The 21,774-nt window shown below is 46.5% G+C and overlaps 1 protein-coding gene across 3 annotated transcripts in view; it reads left to right on the top strand.

Annotated features, from left to right (window-relative positions):
• The first annotated feature begins 2,991 nt into the window (after positions 1-2,991).
• Positions 2,992-21,774, top strand: part of LOC140425636 (uncharacterized) — a 162,858-nt gene continuing 144,075 nt past the window's right edge. The window contains exons 1-2 of one of the 3 annotated variants that reach the window (XM_072510150.1): positions 3,721-3,883; positions 17,498-17,649. The gene's annotated coding sequence lies outside the window, so the exon portion shown is untranslated. Of the gene's footprint in view, positions 3,165-3,703; positions 3,884-17,497; positions 17,650-21,774 lie in introns of those variants that run through there. The other 2 variants (XM_072510149.1, XM_072510146.1) reach the window with 2 other exon arrangements.

The raw sequence follows: 21,774 nt of genomic DNA, 5'->3' as shown, positions 1-21,774 counted from the left end.
AGCATGAGACAGCAGTGCTAACCACTGTACCACCGTGCTAGTCGTGATCACATTGAATGGCAGAGCAGGCTTGAGGGGCCAAGTGGCCTATTACATATTCACATGTATGTATTACTATGCAATAGCAATACGAGTGGAGTTCTCCACAAACAGGGCGCTGCCATCAAGCCAAAAAGACGTTCAAGTTAGTAATGTGATAAAAGCAAATTTCTGCGGATGCTGGAATCTGAAACCAAAGAGAAAATGCTGGAAAATTTCAGCAGGTCTGGCAGCATCAGTAGGGAGAGAAAGCAGGTAACGTTTCATAAGAACATAAGAACTAGAAGCAGGAGTCGGCCATCTGGCCCCTCGAGCCTGCTCCGCCATTCAATGAGATCATGGCTGATCTTTTGTGGATTCAGCTCCACTTTCCGGCCCGAACACCATAACCCTCAATCCCTTTATTCTTCAAAAAACTATCTATCTTTATCTTGAAAACATTTAATGACGGAGCCTCTACTGCTTCACTGGGCAAGGAATTCCATAGATTCACAACCCTTTGGGTGAAGAGGTTCCTCCTAAGCTCAGTCTTAAATCTACTATCTTATTTTGAGGCTATGCCCCCTAGTTCTGCTTTATCCCGCCAGTGGAAACAACCTGCCCGCATATATACTCCCTATTCCCTTCATAATTTTATATGTTTCCATAAGATACCCCCGCATCCTTTTAAATTCCAACGAGTACAGTCCCAGTCTACTCAACCTCTCCTCGTAATCCAACCCCTTCAGCTCTGGGATTAACCTAGTGAATCTCCTCTGCACACCCTCCAGTGCCAGTGCGTCCTTTCTCAAGTAAGGAGACCAAAACTGAACACAATACTCCAGGTGTGGCCTCACTAACACCTTATACAATTGCAGCATAACCTCCCTAGTCTTAAACTCCATCCCTCTGGCAAAGAAGGACAACATTCCATTTGCTTTCTTAATCACCTGTTGCACCTGTAAACCAACTTTTTACGACTCATGCACTAGCACACCCAGGTCTCTCTGCATAGCAGCATGTTTTAATATTTTATCATTTAAATAATAATCCCTTTTGCTGTTATTCCCACCAAAATGGACAACCTCACATTTGTCAACATTGTATTCCATCTGCCAGACCCTAGCCCATTCACTTAACCTTTCCAAATGCCTCTACAGACTTCCAGTATCCTCTGCACTTTTTGCTTTACCACTTATCTGAGTGTCGTCTGCAAACTTGGACACATTGCCATTGGTCCCCAACTCCAAATCATCTATGTAAATTGTGAACAGTTGTGGGCCCAACACTGATCCCTGAGGGACACCACTAGCTACTGATTGCCAACCAGAGAAATACCCATTAATCCTCACTCTTTGCTTTCTATTAATTAACCAATCCTCTATCCATGCTACTACTTTCCCCTTAATGCCATGCATCTTTATCTTATGCAGCAACCTTTTGTGTGGCACCTTGTCAAAGGCTTTCTGGAAATCCAGATATACCACATCCATTGGCTCCCCATTATCTACCGCACTGGTAATGTCCTCAAACAATTCCTCTAATTAGTTACGGACGACCTGCCCTTTATGAACCCTTGCTGCGTCTGCCCAATGGGATAATTTCCATCCAGATGCCTCGCTATTTCTTCCTTGATGATAGATTCCAGCATCTTCCCTACTACCGAAGTTAAGCTCACTGGCCTATAATTACCCGCTTTCTGCCTACCTCCTTTTTTAAACAGTGGTGTCACGTTTGCTAATTTCCAATCCGCCGGGACCACCCCAGAGTCTAGTGAATTTTGGTAAATTATCACTAGTGCATTTGCAATTTCCCTAGCCATCTCTTTTAGCACCCTGGGATGCATTCCATCAGGGCCAGGAGACTTGTCTACCTTTAGCCCCATTAGCTTGCCCATCACTACCTCCTTGGTGATAACAATCCTCTCAAGGTCCTCACCTGTCATAACCTCATTTCCATCAGTCACTGGCATGTTATTTGTGTCTTCCACTGTGAAGACCGACCCAAAAAACCTGTTCAGTTCCTCAGCCATTTCCTCATCTCCCATTATTAAATCTCCCTTCTCATCCTCTAAAGCACCAATATATCGAGTCCAGATGACCCTTTATAATGTGATATATGAATTTCAGTGATGCTAGGTGTGTAGGTGGTACATCCAAACGACTGGCAGATCTTATCAAACAGCACATACCTTTGGCTATTTGCAACAGGTAAAGTATTGACCATGCCCACCCAACTTTTGCTTGCAAAACTCAAAACGTTGTGTCTAACATTCGATGTGATTCTGCAATTGGGCAGCACTTGATAAACAATCCTGAGCGCGCTCAGAATTATAATGAAACCAATTTAAGATTATCAGTTAGACTCGCAGTGTGGCTCACTTATACATGCTAGAGGCCACATATAATCCGGGGACCTGTCCTTTGCAAACAGTAGGAGCATGTCCGAGCATTGTGCATGTTTCAACGAAACAAAAGTTTGGGGGACAGCCACTGGATGGTTCATTCTCCATTGCAACACTTCTACCAATCAGAGTCCACTTGTCAATCAATCAGTAGTTTCTTCTCCTGCAGTGTAAATTGCTGTTCCCTTTACTGATGGAAATCTTGCAATCTGTTCTGATAATTGCAGATACAAAGCTTCAACAACATGTCCCTTCTGTCAGCAATACTGAAGTTTGGCTCTGAGCACTTAGTTTAAAAACTCAAATTGATGGTATTAGATTTACTATTTGAGAACTTTGCCCTTTACTCTGGTTCTATAACCGTCCATTTATACTCCATTTGTTATCATCAACTGTCTCGGGTGTAGCATTTATGTGCATGTGTGTGTGTCTTACTGGAGAGTGCACATGAGATTGTAGTGCAGGCAGTTCCCATGGAGACAGGAGCTAATCTATATTCAGTTCACACGCACTGGCTGCTCGGTTGCCGCCTCAGTCCAGGTTCTCTCCAATTGGAACATGCCAGGGTCCCTGACAAGCCGCAGGAATGGAAATGTTGAACTAATGTGTGGTCAGTGCAAGCGAGCAACTGAGAAACTGGAATTGAAAAAAAACTATCCCCCCCCCCTAAAGCTGCAGCAAAACTTCCACCTGATTGCAAAATCGATATTAGTCATTGGATATTCAAGATCAATTGGTTCTGGTAAGTTTATATTTTATTGAAGTTTCATGATGTAAGATTTTATCCCCTTAATATAACTTCTTCAGGTAGAATATTTTCCTCAGCGACAAAATCAGCGCTTTTTCAACAAACATTGCAGAGGGCGCCAAAGAACTTCTGTGAACAGGAATGGTTTCATTGATCAGCCTCTGGTTTCATCCATGCTGGGAATTTCACAGGAATTGTTGCTAATGTAACAGCAGAAATCTCCCCTCCCTCCGAATACTTGGCAAATTCATGAGGAAAAGATCAATTCGCCTTCAGGCGCTGGCACAATGAAACACATTTATTACACTAAACAGGCAGATTTCACTCCGAAAATTAATTACATCGGATTTATTTAAGTAACATTAAACTGAAATTTGGCCTTTGGGTTTATATTTGTTAAAGTAAAAAGACTGCGTGCCAAATCATAATTAAACGATTTATTCAAACTATTTCAAAGCTGACTATTTTAAGGTGTAATTTGGAAGTGTTTAAATAACACGTGATGCGGCCCCTGTGTCCAATTGTGCTCACAGCGCCATCTCACAACCATCTGATTTTACAAATGGGCTGAGGTACTCGGTTGGTGCACTCAGTCTCCGGTGAAATGCAGCAGTAGAAACAGCGCCGCGTCAAGCCCGCACTCCTCCTGCCATTTCGCAGATACACAGAACCACTTTGAGCTCTGCCAGCAGAAAGCGGCGCTGCGAATAACGGTAAGAGACGGAGCTGCTGCTTCTCGTGGTACAAATGCAGCGTCTGTCTGTCTGTCCCAATGTTAAAGGGTTTGATCTGTTGGGCGATGGGAGGAAGCAGCATTTTTTTAAACAATGAATTATTGGTGAGAAACACGAAGCGCAGCCAGTGTGTTTGGGGGGCGTTTTCTCGGAATGTGGGTGCGATGCAGAATGACTGATTTTTAATCTGAACTGCAACAAGCTGTTCCTTTCTGCCGAAAGCTTCACTAAGGTGGTGAGATGTGAAAGGGTGCAAGTCAAGTCTTGTTAATGTAACTCAGTGCAGATAGCGTGTGAGCGAGCGACAGGGTAAATCCCAGTTTATGTTTTATTAGTGAAATCGATGCAGCAACAAAAAGGACGACATTCTGTTCAACTGATCATTTCATTGGCATCACTTTCTTCCCATGAAAATTGCCGAGGTTTACCTTTAGTAGTAGCTATTCTCAACATCTGAACCTTTTTAGATTTTACATCCAAGCGCCATTATTTCAGGTAGTGAATAGTTTTGCCTTTGTCAATTCATTGAGTGTTACTATTCAGGAACTGACTCTTACTGTTTAGATGAAAGCTGTGGTTTTATCAGTGTTATGAAGGAATTTACTGAAAATGATTCACATCTTTCAGGTCGAGCACATCTGGAAACGTTGTACCGCCTGGGAAGGTGCACACATCATTTGGGGAAAAATGCATTTTGTAATGAAATTGAAATTATCTTAAATTCTGCGCATGTGTATTGTATAAATGTTGACATTTTAGAATGCAGTGTTTTTTTTCTCCATAAAGAGTTGGTATTTTGATATTTCTCCGCACACTTTGATGAGGCTGCAGTGGTTGGATGTAGACAGTAATTCATTCTCTTTGTTTCTCCTGACGCATGCGCTTTACTGCAGGGTGGGGACCAAGGCATCTCCATAGATCATCCTGACATTTGTGTCTATTCAGTAGGACAATAGAAATTGTTACCCGATTAAATTCCATAATTCCCACCTCTGGATGAAACCACATTTGTTACTGATCTTGTGGTTTGAATGCTTTTCTTTTGTGATCTACAATGAAAAAAATAAGCCTGTAAAAATGTTGAAACCACAAGACTTCAACCCAGACGAGCCTGGAGGTGTAGTCTGGCACTAACAGAATTCCAGTCTTTAGGGAAGGGCTGTTAATGTATTGCAACAACCATTTGAAACCTTATTGAAGCAAAACTCGCTTGCTTTTTAAGCTGTGTATAGATCTATATGTAGAAATAATATTGATGCAAAAATATGTATCCCAAAATATTTTGATTTTGGTGCAACAAATATGGTTGGACCAAAAAGACATTGGAGATGGATGAAATTGCCCTGTTATGTGTTCCTTCCATTACCATCTCTGGTAAGCATGTAGCTTGTCAGAGTGAAACATTTTATAATCCACAAGTCATTTTGAGGCTAGGCACAAATTCACTAAACGTTCTCTCGACTAGTTCCAACTGGTTATATAGCCTTGTAAATATTGGCCATCATTTTTAAAAAGTGTTTCGATTTCACAAACATTTAGTGCTGCTTTGCAGAGGTAAAGGTGAATACAATCATTGCACTGAATATAATCTCTAAATTATGCTTCACTGCTGATGCGGCATTTTTATAATTCAAATTATGCCATTATTTTGCATTAAAAGTAAACTTTGTGAGGACATTCCTTTAAAATCACAAGCGTTTAGCCCTATTTTCATTGACACGTTGGTATTCCTCCTCCAACCTTGCACTGTTAGAGGGGAAAAATGCCTGGAAATATGTTTTTAAAAATCCTTGGCTAAATTCTGTGAAGACGCTGTATTGCTCCTCTGTGAAATTTTGTTCTGTTTTGACTGACTACATAACAGCATAGCAACGAATGCAGTTGTCAATAATTTTTGTTTCCTAATGTAGTTTTGCAGCATGTTTTGCATTGTATATTATCAGAACATAAGAATTAGAAGCAGGTGGAAGTCATTTAACTCCTGGAATCTGCTTCATTATTCAGTTTCTACATAGATGGAGAAGAGGTTCTTTCAATACAATCTGCACTTCAACTTCTTATGACCAGAATCACAGAATAACACAGCGCAGAAGAGGCCCTTCGGTCCATCGAGTTTGCACTGATGCATGAAAAACACCTGACCGGCCTACCTAATCTCATTTTCCAGCACTTGGCCCATAGCCTTGAATATTATGATGTGCCAAGTGCTCATCCAGGTACCTTTCCACCCTCACAGGCAGTGCATTCCAGACCATCACCAGCCTCTGGGTAAAAGAGATTGTCCTCATGATACACCATCAATAACACACAACAAGTGATGAACGTAACTGAGGCTTTAATACACTTAACAGCAACTGGGTTGGAGGCGGAGACTTGCCACCTTTATACATAAGCCTGAGGGGAGGAGCCACAGGCGGAGCCAGCCTGGACAAGCCCAGGCATGCACAATACAATACAATGGCATACAATGCAGTACTGTGGTTTACCACATTCACCCCCGTTTAAAAACAAGTCCGGGGGTGAAGAGATCTTAAAGGTCAAGTCTGTTGGGGGCCTTGACCTTCCGCCGTGATTGCCTCAGTCCCGGCTGTGGTGTGGGCGCCGGTGTCGAGACCTGCGCGTCCGGGAGCGTGTCGTCCTCTTCTTCACCCAGTAGTTGAGTTGGTGGAGTTGGGGGCGGTGTGTGGGCGGAGGTGGTGGTGCTTGTCGCCGGTGGGCCTGTGAGTGTTAGTTCGTGAGGAGGTGGGCAGGGTTGGGGAAAGACGGTGTAGGGTCGGGGGTGGTGATGGTCGCTGGGGAACCTGCAGGTGCCAAATCCCGAAGGGAGACCGTGTCCTGCCGCCCGTCCTGGTGTGCCACGTATTGTGGGTTGGCAGGAGGAGCAGGACCTTCTCGACGAGGGGATCTGATTTATGACTCCTCGCATGCTTCTGGAGGAGGACGGGCCCTGGGACTGTCAGCCGGGACAGGAGCGAGACCCCGGAGCTGGATTTCCTGGGGCAGACAAACATACATTCATGAGGTGGCTGTACACCGGAGCGACCAGATGGAATGGAGCGTGTCGGAGAGGACCTCCTGCCAGCCGGAGACTGGGAGACTTCAAGACCGTAGGGCCAGAAGGACGGCCTTGCAGACCGTCGCGTTCTCCCTCTCCACCTGTCCATTTCCCCGGGGGTTATAGCTGGTCGTCCTGCTTGAGGTGATGCCTTTGCTGAGCAGGAACTGACGCAACTCGTCGCTCATAAAGGAGGAACCCCGATCGCTGTGGATGTAGGCGGGGAACCCGAACAAGGTGAAGAGACTGTGCAGGGCCTTGATGACGGTGGGAGAGGTCATGTCAGAGCCGGGCATGGCGAAGGGGAATCTTGAGTACTCGTCAACAATGTTGAGGAAGTACACATTATGGTCAGTGGAGGGGAGGGGAGGGGCCCTTTGAAGACAATGTTGAGGCGCTCAAAGGGGCGGGTGGCCTTTACCAGGTGTGCTCTGTCTGGCCGATAGAAGTGCGGTTTGCACTCCCCGCAGACCTAGCAGTCTCTGGTCATGGACCTGACCTCCTCGATGGAGTAAGGCAGGTTGCGACCCTTGATGAAGTGAAAAAAACGGGTGACCCCGGGTGGCAGAGTTCGTTGTGGAGGGCCGTGAGTCGGTCTACCTGTGCGCTGGCACATGTACCGCGGGAGAGGGCATCTGGTGGCTCATTGAGCTTCCCGGGTCGATACAAGATATCATAGCTGTAGGTGGAGAGCTCGATCCTCCACCTCAGAATCTTGTCATTCTTGATCTTGCCCCGCTGTGTGTTATTGAACATGAAGGCAACCGACTGTTGGTCGGTGAGGAGAGTGAATCGCCTGCCAGCCAGGTAATGCCTCCAATGTCTCGCAGCTTCTACGATGGCTTGGGCTTCCTTTTCGATGGAGGAGTGTAGAATTTCGGAGGCATGGAGGGTACGGGAGAAGAAAGCCATGGGCCTGCCCGCCTGGTTGAGTGTAGCAGCCAGAGCAAAGTCCGACGCATCACTCTCCACTTGGAACGGAATGGACTCGTCCACAGTGTGCATCGTGGCTTTGGCAATATCTGCCTTGATGCGATTGAAGGCCTGAAGGTCAGTCGGGCCTCAACCGTCAGGGGAATAATGGTGGATTTGATCAGTGGACGGGCCTTGTCCGCATAGTTGGGGGCCCACTGGGCATAGTACAAAAAGAACCCCAGGCATCTCTTCAGGGCCTTGGAGCAGTGGGGGAGAGGGAGTTCCAGGAGGGGGTGCATGCGGTCGGGGTCAGGCCCTAGGACTCCATGTTCCACGATGTAGCCGAGGATGGCGAGGCGGGTCGTGCTGAAGACGCATTTCTCTCTATTATAGGTTAGGTTCAGGAGTCTAGCGGTGAGGAGGAAGTGCCGGAGGTTCTTGTCATGGTCCTGCTGGTCATGGCCACAGATGGTGACATTGTCTAAGTACGGGAGCGTGGCCAGCAGCCCGTACTGGTCAACCATTCGGTCCATTTCTCTTTGGAAGACCGAGACCCCGTTCGTGATGCCGAAGGGGACCCTGAGGAAGTGGTAGAGGCGGCCATCTGCCTCGAAGGCAGTGTATTGGCGGTCCTCCGGGCGGATAGGGAGCTGGTGGTACGCGGACTTCAAGTCGACTGTGGAGAAGACTCGATACTGCGAAATCTGATTGACCATGTCAGATATGCGGGGGAGGGGGTACGCATCGAGCTGAGTGTACCGGTTTATGGTCTGGCTGTAATCGATGACCATCCGGTGCTTCTCCCCAGTCTTGACGACCACCACTTGGGCTCTCCAGAGGCTGTTACTAGCTTCAATGATCCCCTCTCGCAGGAGTCGCTGGACCTCCGACCTGATGAAGGTCCTGTCCTGGGCACTGTATCGCCTGCTTCTGGTAGCGACGGGCTTACAGTCCGGGGTGAGGTTTGCGAAGAGCGAGGGTGGGGCGATCTTAAGGGTTGCGAGGCTACAGATGGTGAGGGGGGGGGGCAGGTGTACGCCAAACTTTAAAGTAAGGCTTTGGAGGTTGCAATGAAGTCGAGCCCCAGTAATAGGGCAGCGCAGAGATGGGGGCGGATGTAGAGTTTAAAGTTAGTGTACTCTACGCCTTGTATAGTAAGGGTCGCGACACAATACCCCCGGATTTCCACTGAATGTGATCCGGAAGCCAGGGAGATTTTCTGGGTCGCGGGTAGGATGGGGAGGGAGCAGCGCCTTACCGTATCTGGGTGTATGAAGCTGTCTACGCTCCCGGAGTTGAAAAGACAGGCTGTCTCGTGCCCGTTGATCCGGACAGTCAACGTGGACTTCGCGAGGTTGTGCGGCCAGGACTGGTCGAGCATGATGGAGGCGAGCTTCGGAAGGCGGTTGGTAGGCCGGTCGGAGGTAGCGGCAGCCAGCATATGGTCGGGTGAGCCGGGCTCCCGGGAGCCTGCGGATCGGTCCCAAGATGGCAGCCCCCATGGGTTGCACATGGAGGGTGGCGCGGCAGCTGGGGGCGGCCTTGACGGGCAGCGCTGCTGGGCCTAGAGGTTTTAGGAGGAGATCGGGCCTGGCAGGCTTTTGCAAAGTGGTCCTTCTTCCCACATTCGTTACAGGTCGGGTTCCGGGCCGGGCAGCGTTGTCTGGGGTGATTACTTAGGCCACAGAAGTAGCACCTCGGGCCTCCGGCGTTGGCGGGCCGCTGCGCGGCACAGGCTGATGTCACACCCGGGTCAGTTGATGGCTGCGCCCACGACGGTGCCGCGCGGTCAGAGGTGTAGGCCCCCATGTTCTGGGAGGCCACCTCCAGCGAGTTGGAGAGCTGGACTGCCTCTGGGAGGCCGAGTGTCTCCCCTTCTAGTAATCGCTGGTGGACATAGTTAGAGTTCATGCCTGCGACACAAGCGTCCCTGATCAGCAGCTCCGCGTGCTGGGTAGCCAATATTGCCCGGCATTCGCAGTTCCGGCAGAGGCATGCAGGAATTCTGCAAGTGATTCCCCAGGGTATTGCTGTCTCGTGGCAAGGAGGTGCCGAGCATACACCTCGTTAACGGATTTCACGTATTGTCCTTTTAGCAACGTTATTGCCTCCGCATATGAGGGGTGTCCCTGATGAGGAGAAAGACACTTGGGTTCACCCATGCGTGGAGGACCTGCTTCTTCTGGAGGTCTGTGACGTCTTCGGTGAAGGATGCGAGTTACGCTTCAAAGCAGCTTAGCCAGTGTTCAAACCTTTCTGTAGAGTCGGCTGCCTGTGGGTCCAGCTCCAAGTGATCAGGCTTGAGTGATGAGTTCATCTTTAGGAGTTTAGTGTATTAAATTGACACACCATCAATAACACATGAGTGATGAACGTAACTGAGGCTTTAATACACTAAACAGCAAGCCTCCTGCCTCTGGACCCGAACTGGGTTGGAGGTGGAGACTTGCCACCTTTATACATAAGCCCAAGGGGAGGAGCCACAGGCGGAGCCAGCCTGGACAAGCCCAGGCATGCACAATACAATACAATGCAATACCGTGGTTCCCCACACCTCAAATCCCCCTTAAACCTCCTGCCCCTCACTTTGAACTCCCTTTTACCCATTATTTTAAAATCAGAAATATATCTGTCTCCTTCTTTAAACCATTTAGTGACTCAGACTCTACCGCACTTTGGGGCAGCGAGTTCCACACATTCACCACCCTCTGCGAGAAGTAGTTCCTCCTCATCTCAGTTCTAAATTTACTGCCTCTCAACCTATATCTGTGATCTATATCTGTTAACCTATATCCTAACATTAATGGACATTTCTTAAAACTGTTTAAAATATCTACTATAAATCTGACTGCTTAAGTAGCTTCATGTTGAACAAGGAGTGCTTAATATATTTTGCAGTAATGACATTTAAACTTCCCTATAAAGGATGCAATTAACCTCTCACTGGATGGAACTCCCAAGATATAGGTGAATGCTCCCCTATAACTCTGACTTTCAAGTTAACTTGATGCAGATGATCAAGAAATAGGTAATTGTCTTGGGACACAAGATAAATGTTGCTCCAACCACCAACAGTACTACTCAGTCATGCTTTTATCTGTCAAAAGAAAGTATAGCTCTGACTACTGATGGATTAGAGGATGCTGCTCTGAAATGAAAGAGTTGCCATAAACTACTTTAATCTACAAGTTTTAAGAACTAAACCCAGTGACCCACATCTAATGTTTGTGTTTTCATTAAGTCATGAAAAATCTAACTGAACTTCACAAAACCAGGTGTTGGGAATGCCAGGAATGTTGTGAAGTCTACCTCAATGGCATCTGTATGCAAAACTCAATTGACATCTGCAGAATTCATAGCAGAGTAAAGTTCAGCATAACGGTATGAAAAGTTGCCCATCTGCCTCTCTAAGAATTGTTTAGTAATTTCTGTCAAATTGTAAGATCTAAATAAACCCAGAGGATGTAATGTGTTTGCCTCCCTTTCATTCTTAGGACTCTGCCTCGACCACTACAATCTTGGCAAATGCCTGTGGCTGTTAACCTTAACTGTTTGCGAGTTAGTATGTTCAAACTAGCCCATTAACAATGGACAGGTGCGGTTGGGTTGTCAACCCTTTTCTAGACTCCAGACTAATGTTGATGCTTAAATATAACCTTCCTATTTATGAGTGGACATCAGAAAGCTGCACCTCAGCAGTCAGAGTTTCTAATATGGCAAAGGCAGACTCCACAAAATGGCTTTTAGACTGTCATTTCGATTGTGTTGCCACCAGAATTTTTACTGTTTGTATTTAGCAGTTCTCTGGCTGAATCAGCTTTCTGGAGAATAGCATATGGGAAACCTGTAACTTTCCAAATATTGGCTCATTATAGTTTTTGAAATATAATTGTGCTGTGAGTGATACTACAATTAGATTCATGAGAAATTAACCCTTGTTACATTTGTCTGCAGTTAAATTCTGTTGTTATGCCAACAAACATAGAATTCAAACTGTAGTGAATGAAATAAATTGGTTTCAATTTTCCGACTTTCTATTCACAGTCTCAGAACATGTTCGTATTGGTTAACCGTGGTTTATGCCAATGCCGTAACTAATTTACTTTGACTTATGTTCGTGCACCACTGGCAATTAAAGGTAGAGTATTGCATTTTTGGAGCAGAGAGTCAGCAATCAACCTTTGTAAATGCTGGTGGGGTTTGAAAGAAACTGACAATTTTCCAGAACCTTTGAATTAAGATCCATGAACTTAAAACGCAAAAAAAATGGTATTCTTCAAAATTCTAATTCCAGCTCAGAGAATGACTCATTCTGCTGTATTGCAGGACTGCAAAACAACATTTTAAAGTTTCAAGGGTTGTTTAAAAGGGACATTCCTTCCTGAGAGCTGCCAGATTGCATTGACATTCCTTATTAAATTATTAGCATGCCATGAACACTTACTGCAAATATATTTCAGGCCTACATCTTCAAAATCTTACAGTGTTTCCAATTGCTTGTTATCGTCACGCAAAATGTGTATTCAAACATATTGTAATCAGCATCTCCTTCCTGTACCAGCCTCCCCGAACAGGCGCCGGAATGTGGCGACTAGGGGCTTTTCACAGTAACTTCATTGAAGCCTACTTGTGACAATAAGTGATTATTATTATTATTTCTGTTTTGGCATTAATAAATTAGCAGAAAATCCCGATCAGATGTTTGTAATGTTTAAAAATACATTCTGAAATTAAGGTCATTTCCAAATATTTAAAATACTGCGGATATTTTATAAACATCAGGAAAAATTATCAAGAACTAGTTTTGCAAAGTAAATGTTTATGGCTTGTTAGTTCTGCAAGCTAACCTTGTATTAAATTGGATGGAAGTTTGGTGATATATTAATATGTAACATAGAATACTAACTGTAATCTTCAGATGCATTTGTTATTGTAGCAATACTATTAAAAACAATTTTATGATTACATTTCAATCTTCTGACACTTTAGCAATAATAATTTCCTTTTGCACACTTTTCAATATATTTAGGATATTTTTAGTAAATCTATTATTTATTATTATGGTGTGACCCATAGGTACAAAAGGTAACTTTTATAAAATCAAATAATTGAGTTTGAATGTTGAAATCACAATGTCAGCTCACTATCTTTCCCATAAACGTAGCTGAATTATCTTTGGTTAATTAAATATTCCAGACATCTAAAATGGAGAGACAACAGATTTGAAAATGTATAAAACATGATGGTACGCAAGATAATTTTGTTACCAATCCTGAGTTTCTTTTACAAAGGTTCTTGTAAATTGTTATCCTTCATGATTTTATCCTGTAAATTTGTTTAGAACTATAGACATTATTTTCTGTAAATTTATGACACGTACACAAAACCCTCAACAGAAATGATTTGAAAGTGGTAACGGTCTGGGTTTACTGATCATCCTTTCAGCTGTCTTTGCGCATGTTGGGAAGTTAGGTGGTCCCATGCTGAATGTTAGCCTAGTAGATTTTGGATTTTGACTCTGAGCAGAGTTCAAAGCTTTCTTTGCTTCCAAGATAAATTAAATAAATACTGGGGCAGAAATTGGTTCTGGGCAGTACTGCAAAATAGGAGATAGAGAACTGCGATCAATAGAGAAGAAAACGAGACAGGTGTAAATAAGCTGCCACTTCACTATTCATATTTTGCAGGACCGACCAACACTATTTTCACCTTCATGTCTGGGAACGTGGAGGAAAAGAGATCTAAAGGATTGAGCATGGCTTGTCACCTTGTTGCAGTGAAGATTATCACTTTTCCCAACAGCAATTTTAGGCTCATTAAAGATTCACCTTCATTGGGAATTATTTTTCTGTTTCGGTAATGCTCAAAACAGTTTTGAGACATTTTTCAAAGGAAACAAATGACCAAAATTGAATATATAACTTTCTGGTTCCCTCGGGTTGCATTTATGGGGTCCTCCAATGATGCACTGGAGCAACCCTTGAGGAGGTTCCAAAGTGTTTACCTTACAATTGCCCAGAAGCACTAACCTCCTCTGGACGTTTGCGCTGGGCTGGGAACTATCGGACAGAAGCAAGTTAGATCACTAATTTTGGATGGTTCTGCCAGTTTTACCCTGATAGTAACTTTGAAAGAGTTGGAGGGGAAAAAAACCCACTTCTAATTCCAGAGTAACTATTCAAATACCCAGCCTCAGATGGTCCTCCCCCCCCCCCCCCCCCCCCCCCCACCCTCCGGGTCCAAATCCCTCCACCCTGTCTCTCATCTGAGCCGTCCCCCAAATCTGGTCCGACCTGACCCGCCCCTCCCCACTTCACCCTCTTCCATTTGACCCGACCGACCCCCTCCCCCCACTTCACCCTCTCCCAATTGAAGGGACACCGCCCCCCCCCCCCCCCCAACACAGTCTGACCCACCCCTCACCCCATTCTGGTCTGACCCAACCCCTTCCCCCATCCGATCTAATGAGTGCTGTGAAAAGGGGGAATTGTGTTCCCCCTGTGCCCCGCTTTTCCACGTTGATGCAGCCAGGGGCACATTTCGCTGCTCCCGTCTCATCCAGTCTGAGTGAGGAAGCTTGGGTGAGATGGAGCTTTCAAATCCCAGTGTGGGTAAATCTGTTGAGGGTGGCAAACCACCGTAGATTGCACTCTGGTGAGATGGCTATGGGTCTGTCATTCATGAGGAAGGCAGTTAGGCTCACTATTGCAGCAGTTCCAGAAGAATGACGTTTAAGATATAAAATAATAGCGGGATGTTTTCCTTTTCTCAAACTGAAAAGTCATTGAGGTTCTCTGTAAAAATGGCTGATTCAATTGATTCATTCACTTGTGTTAGTGTCACCAATTATCCTACTTTTTTTTACAACTGGTTCTTTAACTTGTGCAACATTCAAAATTTTGTATTTGCTTTCTGGCAAGGTCTCAGAATCAAAAATAGTATTTAAATTTGGTTGTGGAAAGATATTTTCATTATTGATAAACATGAGAATTAAACACTAATGGATTTTCACAGTAACTTCATTGCAGTGTTAATGTAAGCCTGTTTGTGACACTAATAAAGATTATTATTATGTAATTAGATTTTCTGGCTTCATAATACATTAAATTCCCATTCAAAGTGCAGGAAAACTGGTTTTAATAAATAAACCTTTGCATATTTATTGATTAGAACTAATTAGTTATGAACTTCAATACCCAGGAAAGTGATGTCCTAAAGTCTGGGACATTGGTTGTAAGGCATGATTCGATGAGTGTGATTATGTAAAGCTGTTATTGGCTAGACTGTTAAACAGCTCTCCAAATTTGGGCACAAGTCCTCAGATGTTAGTGAGGAGCATGTTTTGGGATCAACTGGGTAGGGTGTGCCTTTCTCGTTTCAGGTACCTAGGTCACTGCCAGGTGGTCTGTCTGGTTATATCCGTATTTGACCGTTCTGCAGTGGTTTCTCGGCCATTTCAGAGGGCAGTTAAGATTCAGCCACATTGCTGTTGATCTGGAGCTACATGTAGAGCAGACCATGCATGGACAAAGATTCATTTTCTTCTGGAGATTAGTGAACCAGATGGATTTTTAGTGACAAACTGATAGTTTCATGATCATCAGTAGTGAGACCAGCTTTTTATTCCAGATTTATTGATTAATTGAATTTAAATTCCTCTGGTTGGCATGGTAGAATATGAAGTCATGTCCTTGGAGCATTAGTCCAGGCTTCTGGATTACCAGTTCAATAATGTTACCATCCCTGTTTCTGGTCATTTTCCCCCATCGCAACCCCGAGAAGATGCTGTGGGAATTTTACAATTATAACGCTCAAAAGCTGCCGAACTGATCACTATCATTCAAATTTCTGGGAAGGTGTTTACCTGCTGCAGAGGAACTGGGGCCCTGCTATCAACTCCCTCTGGCTCCCTGCTGCAATCACACACTCTTACCACATCTGTACAGGGGCAAATAATTCATTGTCAAGTAAATATTGAACTTCTGCATTTAATCACGTTAGCACACAGAAACACTTTGTCTGGACTCCAAAAATACTTCATTGTGTGAAATGCTTTCAGACATTTTGCTGTGATAACAATCAGTCTCTTCCCACTCCATGGGCAACCCGATACTACACCGTCCTGATTTATTTTCCATGAATATAGGTTACGTTCGTGTTTGTTTGTTTGTACACTACTTTAAATATCAAAACAAGAGATAAAGACAATGGGCTGGATTCTTCCACCCCGACCGCCGCAAGACCGGCACGGGCGAGGCGCGGACAAATTCCATTGACCTCTGGCGGGATTCTCCAGTCTCCGGGCGGATACAGCCGGAGAATCCCGTCCAATGGTTACGCGTCAATTGGTGGTGAAAATGAGGAGAATGCGGATCTTAAAGTTACAGCAATGACCATTACCAAAATCTATACATTGTCAACAAATCACTTGTTAATTAAGTTTGTTTTTATTTAAAGGACACATAAAATTATCCAGTTGCTGAAATTAAACAATATTAAAGAACTGCAGATGAGGGGCAGAGTTCTCTTGCAGCCCAGCTGCGTGTTTCCTGGCATTGCACAGTTTGCTGACGGTGGGGGTCCTCACTGTTCTCTGGCGGTGGGGGTCCGCACTATTCCCTGGCGGTGGGGGTCCTCGTGTTCTCTGGCGGTGGGGCTCCGCACTGTTCCCTGGCGGTGGGGGTCCTCACTGTTCCCTGACGATGGGGGTCCGCACTGTTTCCTGGCGGTGGGGGTCCACACTGTTCCCTGGCGGTGGGGGTCCGCACTGTTCCCTGGCGGTGGGGGTCCTCACTGTTCCCTGGTGGTGGGAGCCCACACAGCTCTCTGGGAGTGGGGGTCCTCACCGGTTCCCTGGTGGTGGGGGTCCTCGCTGTTCCCTGGCGATGGGGGTCCGCACTGTTCCCTGGCGATGGGGGTCCGCACTGTTCCCTGGCGATGGGGTCCGCACTGTTCCCTGGCGGTGGGGGTCCGCACTGTTCCCTGGCGGTGGGGGTCCGCACTGTTCCCTGGCGATGGGGGTCCTCACTGTTCCCTGGCGATGGGGGTCCGCACTGTTCCTTGGTGGTGGGGGTCCGCTCTGTTCCTTGGCGGTGAGGGTCCGCACTGTTCTCTGGTGGTGGGGGTCTGCACTGTTCTCTTGGTGTGGGGTTCCGCACTGTTCCTTGGCGGTGGGGGTCCGCACTGTTCCTTGGTGGTGGGGGTCCGCTCTGTTCCTTGGCGGTGAGGGTTCGCACTGTTCTCTGGGGGTGGGGTCCGCACTGTTCTCTGGTGGTGGGGGTCTGCACTGATCTCTTGGTGTGGGGTTCCGCACTGTTCCTTGGCGGTGAGGGTCCGCACTGTTCTCTGGGGGTGGGGGTTCGCACTGTTCCCTGGCAGTGGGGGTCCTCACTGTTCTCTGGGGGTGGGGGTCCGCACTGTTCCCAGAAGGTCGATTTCGGCGTGAGAACAGCTGGTGAGTCAGTTTCAGCGGGAGCAGTGCGGAAGTGGCTGCTGGGAGGTAAGTCTGTCCTTTAAAAGCACTTGTCTTTGCAGGGGCAGGCCAGTCGATTTCGGCGGGAGTGGAGCTGGCTGGTTAGTCAATTTCAGCAGGAGCTGAGAATTTTTCTTTTTTTTAAAATTAGTGTTTTAGGCGGGAACAGGAAGTCGACCCGCGGACGTCTGGGAAGACCCTCACCAATAAATTCTGGTGGAGAGGAAACCCGAGACACTACACGTGTAGTGTCTCCCACCCGCCCTCCTCCTCTAACCTAATAATAAAACCCATTGGTCTGAGGTAAGTACCATATTTTATTATACTATTATTATTTTTTATATTAAAAAAAAAATTAATTTAGTTGTTAGCCAGATCTTGGTAGAAAGTTAGAGGAATGGCAGGGAAGGGAGTGCAATGTTCCTCCTGCAGGATGTTTGAGGTGAGGGATGCAGTTAGTGTCCCTGCTGATTTTACCTGCAGGAAGTGCTGCCATCTCCAGCTCCTCCAAGACCGAGTTAGGGAACTGGAGCTGGAGTTGGAAGAACTTTGGATCATTCGGGAGGCAGAAGGGGTCATAGATAGCAGCTTCAGGGAATTAGTTACACCAAAGATTGGAGATAGGTGGGTAACTGTAAGAGGGACTGGGAAAAAGCAGTCAGTGCAGGGACCCCCTGCGGTCGTTCCCCTGAGAAACAAGTATACCGCTTTGGATACTTGTGGGGGGGACGACTTACCAGGGGTAAGCCATGGGGTACGGGCCTCTGGCACGGAGTCTGTCCCTGTTGCTCAGAAGGGAAGGGGGGAGAGGAGCAGAGCATTAGTAATTGGGGACTCTATAGTCAGGGGCACAGATAGGAGATTTTGTGGGAGCGTGAGAGACTCACGTTTGGTATGTTGCCTCCCAGGTGCAAGGGTACGTGATGTCTCGGATCGTGTTTTCCGGGTCCTTAGGGGGGAGGGGGAGCAGCCCCAAGTCGTGGTCCACATTGGCACTAACGACATAGGTAGGAAAGGGGACAAGGATGTCAGGCAGGCTTTTTGGGAGCTAGGATGGAAGCTCAGAACTAGAACAAACAGAGTTGTTATCTCTGGGTTGTTGCCCGTGCCACGTGATAGTGAGATGAGGAATAGGGAGAGAGAGCATTTAAACATGTGGCTACAGGGATGGTGCAGGCGGGAGGGATTCAGATTTCTGGATAACTGGGGCTCTTTCTGGGGAAGGTGGGACCTCTACAGACAGGATGGTCTACATCTGAACCTGAGGGGCACAAATATCCTGGGGGGGAGATTTGTTAGTGCTCTTTTGGGGGGTTTAAACTAATGCAGCAGGGGCATGGGAACCTGGATTGTAGTTTTAGGGTAAGGGAGAATGAGAGTAGAGAGGTCAGGAGCACAGATTTGACGTCGCAGGAGGGGGCCAGTGTTCAGGTAGGTGGTTTGAAGTGTGTCTACTTCAATGCCAGGAGTATACGAAACAAGGTAGGGGCACTGGCAGCATGGGTTGGTACCTGGGACTTCGATGTTGTGGCCATTTCGGAGACATGGATAGAGCAGGGACAGGAATGGATGTTGCAGGTTCCGGGGTTTAGGTGTTTTAGTAAGCTCAGAGAAGGAGGCAAAAGAGGGGGAGGTGTGGCGCTGCTAGTCAAGAGCAGTATTACGGTGTCGGAGAGGATGCTAGATGGGCTCTTCTTCCGAGGTAGTATGGGCTGAAGTTAGAAACAGGAAAGGAGAGGTCACCCTGTTGGGAGTTTTTTATAGGCCTCCTAATAGTTCTAGGGATGTAGAGGAAAGGATGGCGAAGATGATTCTGGATAAGAGCGAAAGTAACAGGGTAGTTATTATGGGAGACTTTAACTTTCCAAATATTGACTGGAAAAGATATAGTTCGAGTACAATAGATGGGTCGTTTTTTGTACAGTGTGTGCAGGAGGGTTTCCTGAAACAATATGTTGACAGGCCAACAAGAGGCGAGGCCACGTTGGATTTGGTTTTGGGTAATGAACCAGGCCAGGTGTTGGATTTGGAGGTAGGAGAGCACTTTGGGGACAGTGACCACAATTCGGTGACGTTTACGTTAATGATGGAAAGGGATACGTATACACCGCAGGGCAAGAGTTATAGCTGGGGGTAGGGCAATTATGATGCCATTAGACGGGACTTGGGGGGGATAAGGTGGAGAAGTAGGCTGCAAGTGTTGGGCACACTGGACAAGTGGGGCTTGTTCAAGGATCAGCAACTGCGTGTTCTTGATATGTATGTACCAGTCAGGCAGGGAGGAAGGCGTCGAGGGAGGGAACCGTAGTTTACCAAGGAAGTGGAATCTCTTGTTAAGAGGAAGAAGGAGGCCTATGTGAAGATGAGGTGTGAAGTTTCGGTTGGGGCGATGGAGAGTTACAAGGTAGCGAGGAAGGATCTAAAGAGAGAGCTAAGACGAGCAAGGAGGGGACATGAGAAGTATTTGGCAGGAAGGATCAAGGGAAACCCAAAAGCTTTCTATAGGTATGTCAGGAATAAGCGAATGACAGTGATGGGAAGTTGTGTGTGGAGTCTGAAGAGATAGGCGAGATACTAAATGAATATTTTTCGTCAGTATTCACTCAGGAAAAAGATAATGTTGTGGAGGAGAATGCTGAGCCCGAGGCTAATAGAATAGATGGCATTGAGGTACGTAGGGAAGAGGTGTTGGCAATTCTGAACAGGCTGAAAATAGATAAGTCCCCGGGACCTGATGGGATTTATCCTAGGATTCTCTGGGAGGCCAGGGAAGAGATTGCTGGACCTTTGGCTTTGATTTTTATGTCATCATTGGCTACAGGAATAGTGCCAGAGGACTGGAGGACAGCAAATGTGGTCCCTTTGTTCAAAAAGGGGAGCAGAGACAACCCCGGCAACTATAGACCGGTGAGCCTCACGTCTGTAGTGGGTAAAGTCTTGGAGGGGATTATAAGGGACACGATTTATAATCATCGAGATAGGAATAATATGATCAGGGATAGTCAGCATGGCTTTGTGAAGGGTAGGTCATGCCTCACAAACCTTATTGAGTTCTTTTGAGAAGGTGACTGAACAGGTAGACGAGGGTAGAGCAGTTGATGTGGTGTATATGGATTTCAGCAAAGCGTTTGATAAGGTTCCCCACGGTAGGCTAGTGCAAAAAATACGGAGGCTGGGGATTGAGGGTGATTTAGAGATGTGGATCAGAAATTGGCTAGCTGAAAGAAGACAGAGGGTGGTGGTTGATGGGAAATGTTCAGAATGGAGTACAGTCACAAGTGGAGTACCACAAGGATCTGTTCTGTGGCCGTTGCTGTTTGTCATTTTTATCAATGACCTAGAGGAAGGCGCAGAAGGGTGGGTGAGTAAATTTGCAGACGATACTAAAGTCGGTGGTGTTGTCGATAGTGTGGAAGGATGTAGCAGGTTACAGAGGGATATAGATAAGCTGCAGAGCTGGGCTGAGAGGTGGCAAATGGAGTTTAATGTAGAGAAGTGTGAGGTGATTCATTTTGGAAGGAATAACAGGAATGCGGAATAATTGGCTAATGGTAAAGTTCTTGAAAGTGTGGATGAGCAGAGGGATCTAGGTGTCCATGTACATAGATCCCTGAAAGTTGCCACCCAGGTTGATAGGGTTGTGAAGAAGGCCTATGGAGTGTTGGCCTTTATTGGTAGAGGGATTGAGTTCCGGAGTCGGGAGGTCATGTTGCAGCTGTACTAAACTCTGGTACGGCCGCATTTGGAGTATTGCGTACAGTTCTGGTCACCGCATTACAGGAAGGATGTGGAGGCTTTGGAGCGGGTGCAGAGGAGATTTACCAGGATGTTGCCTGGTATGGATGGAAAATCTTATGAGGAATGGCTGATGGACTTGAGGTTGTTTTCGTTGGAGAGAAGAAGGTTAAGAGGAGACTTTAAATAGAGGCATACAAAATGATCAGGGGGTTGGATAGGGTGGACAGTGAGAGCCTTCTCCCGCGGATGGAAATGGCTGGCACGAGGGGACATAACTTTAAACTGAGGGGTAATAGATATAGGACAGAGGTCACAGGTAGGTTCTTTACGCAAAGAGTAGTGAGGCCGTGGAATGCCCTACCTGCTACAGTAGTGAACCCGCCAACATTGAGGGCATTTAAAAGTTTATTGGATAAACATATGGATGATAATGGCATAGTGTAGGTTAGATGGCTTTTGTTTCGGTGCAACATCGTGGGCCGAAGGGCCTGTACTGCGCTGTATTGTTCTATGTTCTATGTAAGGTGGGGTTCGCACTGTTCTCTGGCAGTGGGGGTCCGCACTGTTCTCTGGCGGTGGGGGTCCGCACTGTTCTCTGGCGGTGGGGGTCTGCACTGTTCTCTGGCAGTGGGGTCCGCACTGTTCTCTGGCGGTGGGGGTCCGCACTGTTCCCTGGCGGTGGGGGTCCGC

The sequence above is a fragment of the Scyliorhinus torazame genome, chromosome 6, assembly GCF_047496885.1.
Source record: "Scyliorhinus torazame isolate Kashiwa2021f chromosome 6, sScyTor2.1, whole genome shotgun sequence".
NCBI classification, from domain to species: domain Eukaryota; kingdom Metazoa; phylum Chordata; class Chondrichthyes; order Carcharhiniformes; family Scyliorhinidae; genus Scyliorhinus; species Scyliorhinus torazame.
This window is presented reverse-complemented; position numbering and strand designations above follow the sequence as displayed.